This window comes from Bubalus bubalis, chromosome 7 (genome assembly GCF_019923935.1).
Source record: "Bubalus bubalis isolate 160015118507 breed Murrah chromosome 7, NDDB_SH_1, whole genome shotgun sequence".
Taxonomy (NCBI): domain Eukaryota; kingdom Metazoa; phylum Chordata; class Mammalia; order Artiodactyla; family Bovidae; genus Bubalus; species Bubalus bubalis.
Window position 1 is genome coordinate 83,347,024 of NC_059163.1, and position 5,556 is coordinate 83,352,579.

At 40.4% G+C, this 5,556-nt stretch overlaps 1 pseudogene; it reads left to right on the forward strand.

Annotated features, from left to right (window-relative positions):
* The first annotated feature begins 1,681 nt into the window (after positions 1–1,681).
* On the forward strand, positions 1,682–5,303 carry LOC102398311 (annotated as a pseudogene).
* The last annotated feature ends 253 nt before the right edge of the window (positions 5,304–5,556 follow it).

The following is a 5,556-nucleotide window of genomic DNA, read 5'->3' on the forward strand; positions in this document are numbered from 1 at the left end:
AAAATGGAAATCATAATACTTGCTAAAGAAAATAAATAATATAAAAATGACTAGAACATAATTGGAGAAGGCAATGGCAACCCACTCCAGTACTCTTGCCTGGAAAATCCCATGGGCCGAGGAGCCTGGTGGGCTGCAGTACATGGGGTCGCTGAGAGTCGGGCACAACTGAGTGAGTTCACTTTCACTTTTCACTTTCATGCATTGGAGAAGGAAATGGCAACACACTCCAGTGTTCTTGCTTGGAGAATCCCAGGGACAGAGGAGCCTAGTGGGCTTCCATCTATGGGTTCGCACAGAGTCAGACACGACTGAAGTGACTTAGCAGTAGCAGCAGCAGAACATAATAGAAACTTACTAAATGTCAACTTTTAGAAAAAATGATGTTGAAGAAGTGAGCATGCATATTTAAAGAAATGAAAATTGAATTTTTAAAATATGTTTAAACAGAAGCTATGTGTTCTTTTCCTGTTCTTTGGCTATTATTTGTGTGTGTGTGTGTGCGCGCGTGCGCGTGTGTGTGTAGTGGATTTATAATTTATTTTATCCTCCTTTCAATAATTCTAATTTTAAAATGTAGACTGTTAAAATCAATATTTTACTAGGGTGAGAACTTACTACTTCACTCCTGTGTTGGGAAGAGGTACAGTAAATTTTTAAACTCTTTAAAAATTTTGCTATTTTTTTCATTGTTAGGAAATTCAATGATATGTGAGTTGGTGCTCTATATAATGTGCAAAGCAGTATATAAAGTGCAAACAATTTTAACAGTACTTATTAATTTTAACAGTACTTGTTAACATTTTTCACTATGTTAATTTTAATGAAAAAATTTAAATAAATGTTACTTTATGTGGAGATCTATGACTTAATAATCCCTGCCTGTGCCTGCCAACACACAACAGCTTTTCTTTCCCACTTACAGTTCCATTAGACAGAGTAATAAGTAGCAGTGTAGGTATTACATTTCTATGGGGAAATTGAGGTTAAATAGTAAAAAAAAAAAAAATATTACAATGATATTAATCTCACGGTCATATTGATAGTTACTAAAAAAATAGGATTAATGAATAAATCATACTAATCTGACCTAAAGAATGGATTCAGTTACTATGCTTTGAAAAAGTCATTTCGTTAATCTTACAACTGTTTACCAATTCATAAAAGGTTAAATGAAACATTATTTTCATTAGGTCTCTTCACAGCCATCTTGAGTGATTATCTAGAGCTAGTCAGGTTGCGTGATTATTTTGCTTCTATGTAAGGCAATGTGAAATTTATAAAATTTATTGGATATTTTGAAAGACTGGCAATTTAATAATGTTAGTAACTAAGGCATGCTTGATTCAGAAGATAGACTGTGGAGACTTTGCTATTCCTTACAACGGTTATCTAAAGGGGTCTGGTGAATTAAAAAATGTTTCCCAGGGCCCCTCCTGTGCTATGGGCTGGTGAGGAGATGGTGGCGAAGGTTTCCTGGCCATTCCCCTCCAACTTCTCCCCAGCGGGAGCTGGAACCAGTTGGCCTGCAATGAGATTTCATTCTCACCATTCAAAGGACATCCTTTCTGAGCTGCTGTGAATAAATTTGCAGTGATACTATATGTTTTTATCTGATGGAGAATTAGCTGAACCTTGACTAAAGATTGTTGCCCTGGACGACTTCAGAATATTATTGGGCATGTCACTCAACAAGAGTCAGAAGCCCCACGGACTGAAGCACATTGGCCTCGATCAGATCTGGGACAACCTCAGAGCTGGCATCCAGCAAGTGTACACTAGAAGGAGCACGGCCAAGTCCAGATGCACAGAACTCTACACTCACACGTGTAACTACCACACAAGTGTTTGGAACACGAGTGTTCACCAGTTCAACCAGGCTCGAGGGGCTGGTGTCTCTCCTAAATCAAAAAAGGAGCAGACTCCAGGGGAGCTCAGTTTGCGGGCTTGGAATTGTACAAATGGCCTAAAGAATTCCTGAAGAATTACTTGACAAATCTTAAGGATGGAGATGATTTTATGGATGTGAGTGTACTGAAGTTCTACATTAAGCAATGGGAAGACGACCAATTTTCAAGCAAAGTGCTGAACGGGATTTGTGCCTACCTCAATAGACATTGGGTTCACCAGAAATGTGAAGAAGGATGGAAAGTTCTAATGAGGTGGATGAAACTGGAGCCTATTATACAGAGTGAAGTAAGCCAGAAGGAAAAACACCAGTACAGTATACTAACACATATATATGGAATTTAGTAAGATGGTAACAGTAACCCTGTGTACGAGACAGCAAAAGAGACACTGATGTATAGAACAGTCTTATGGACTCTGTTGGAGAGGGAGAGGGTGGGAAGATTTGGGAGAATGGCATTGAAACATGTATAATATTATGTATGAAACGAGTTGCCAGTCCAGGTTCGATGCATGATACTGGATGCTTGGGGCTGGTGCACTGGGACGACCCAGAGGGATGGTATGGGGAGGGAGGAGGGAGGAGGGTTCAGGATGGGGAACACATGTATACCTGTGCTGGATTCATTTCGATATTTGGCAAAACTAATACAATATTGTAAAGTTTAAAAATAAAATAAAATTAAAAAAAGAACTGTAAAAAAATAAAATCAAATCACAAAAAAAAAAAAGAGAAAGGAATCTATGAAATCAATTCTCTTGCATTGGTGACTTGGGGAGACTGTCTTTTCAGGCCACTGAATAAAGAGGTAACAAATGCTGTTTTAAAACTCATTTAAAAAGAAAGAAATGGTGAAGTCTTCAATACAAGACTGGCAAGTGGAGTTGTACGGTCTTACGTGGAACTGGGGCTGAATGAAGATGATGCCTTTGTGAAGGGCCCTATGCTAATAGTGTAAAAAGAAACCTTGCATCTCAGTTTCTGGCTGACACAGAAAGATTTTTTACCAGAGAGAGTACTGAATTCTTGCAGCAGAACCCGGTTACTGAATATATGAAAAAGACATATATATATATATATAGGAGCAGCAGAGGGTCCAGATGTACCTTCATGGGAGCACGGAGGACGAACTTGCCAGGAAGTGCCAGAAGGTGCTCATCAAGAAACACCTGGAGATCTTTCACACAGTTCCTGAACCTTCTGGATGCCGACAAAAATGAAGATTTGGGTCTCATATATAATCTTGTATCTAGAATCCAGGATGGCCTGGGAGAATTGAAAAAACTCCTGGAGATACACATTCATAATCAGAGTCTTGCAGCAATTGAGCAGTGTGGAAAAATTGCATTAAAAGACCCCAAAATGTATATACAGACAGTGTTGGATGTTCATAAAAAATACAATGCCCTGGTGATGTCGGCATTCAACAGTGATGCTGGCTTTCTGGCCTCACTGGACAAGGCTTGAGGTTGCTCCATAAACAACGTGGTTACCAAAATGGCTCAGTCATCTAGTAAACGCCCCTAGTTGCTGACTTGATACTGTGACTTGCTGGAGTCCAGCTCCAGCAGCCAGGGATTCAACCTGAAGGGGTGAGTGGTGTCAGTGAGAAACTGAGGCAGCCTCTCAGTTTTCTTGGACTGACTATTTATTTCAAGCAAAGATTCTCTTTTATACTTTTACAAAAGCATTAGGTCAGAGGTTTGACATCAGTTCCCCCTGACCCAGATTTTTTGTCTCCAAAAGTCATTGTTGCCCCTCAAAAGGAGTTCCTGCCTCAGTGATTCTCTTATCTACTTCTCATGTGTCCTTGTGAATACATAGTAACTCATGTTAATGTCTGGGCTGCGTACCACATTCCTCAGTTTATTTCTTATCTTTCTAGCTCCTGTTTGCCCCTAATATCTATCCTAAGAGCCCTATTTCTTAAAAAGGACTTCTAGCTATTAATATCTCTAAAGTTCCTAATCTCTATAAGCTATAGCAGAATATGCTAACATTACAACATTCCTTAAATCTTTAGCTTCTAACTATTTTAATTATTCCTAAGCACTAAATTCATCAAACTCCTTTGCCATAAACACTTTCCTCACAAATAGGCTTCAGATAGCAATCCCTCCCATGGCCTCAAGCTGTAGCCTACGTGCTCTCCCTGGAACACTCTTTTATAAAAGTCCTTGAACAAATGTCAATGATTAACTTTATGAATTATTTTCTGAGCATAGCTGCAGAAGACTTTGTGCCTTCTCAAGCTCCTCTCAAGAACAATAAGCATGTTAATATTCTTTTCAGTCAACTCAGCTGAGGAAAGGAAAAAACAAGTCAGAATCATGAAGCCTAACTCCTTCATCCCGGGTCCATGCCTGCGGGACAAAAAGGGGGAGTTGGGGCCATGCCTCCATTTTATCAGTAATGCCTAACGCGGCTCCTGACTCCCTTTTAAAAAAGAGTTCAAAGAACCACTCAACCAAGTGATGGTGGTCTTCAAATAAATTGAAGACAAAGATGTGTTTCAGAAGTTCTACACAAAGAGGTTGTCTTTGCTGGCCAAGAGGTTGTCCATCAGAGTGTGTGAATGACGATGCCGAGGCGAGCACAATCTCTAAGCTACAGCAAGCTTGTGGGTTTGAGTATACCTCTAAACTTCAGCGTGGGCACAGCCTCTCAGTGCATAAAACCTGTAGGACTTGTGCCAAAATGTCCGTTTTGATCTGGGTGCTCCTGGTCAGCTGCTGATGGCATAAGCCATCAGCATAAGCGTTCAATGTTTCAAGACATTGGTGTAAGCAAAAATTTGAATGAGCAGTTCAAAAAGAACCAGACGAACTCCAAGCCACTGGACTTGGATTTCAGTATTCAAGTACTGAGTTCCAGACTGTGGCCCTTTCAGCAATCTCGTACGTTTGCCTTGCTGTCTTGGGCTGGAAGGGAGTTACCAGCAATTCACAGCCGTTTACTCCAGCCATCACAGTGACAGAAAATTGACATGGTTATATCAAGTGTCAAAAGGAGAATTAGTAACAAACTACTTCAAAAACAGATACACTTTGCGGGCATTTACAGTCCAGATGGCCATCCTGCTCCAGTACAACACAGAGGACGCTTATGCCATCAGCAGCTGACCAGGAGCACCCAGATCAAAACGGACATTTTGGCACAAGTCCTACAGGTTTTATGCTCTGAGGGGCTGTGCCCATGCTCAGACTCTTTGGCGTTAAGCCAGGAAACTGTAGGTGACCTCCTCCCCATCCACTCGCTCCAGATACTCTATCTCGATCAGAATGTCAATGCATTTCTTAATTTACTGGGTCCTGGGGCTTGCATCTTGAGGACAGCTGAGTCAGTAGTTCTCCAAGTAATTGCTGGTGCTTTAGGACCTTCCTCATTGTCATAATTCTCACAATAGCCACCTGAATCAGTAGTTTGCAATCTTCCTGGATGTTTAGGCGTGTGGTTTCTTGTTCCTGCATTTTCAGTGGCATATTGAAGTTAACCCTTCATTTCTTCTTATTATAACCAATATTTGATTTTATTAAGGTGTCTGGCTTCAATTCCACCTCATCAGCATTTGCATTTTCATCTTACAAGACCAATAACTTTGACTTCCATAAAACCTGTAGAAGTACTGACTCAGCTGTCCTCAAGAT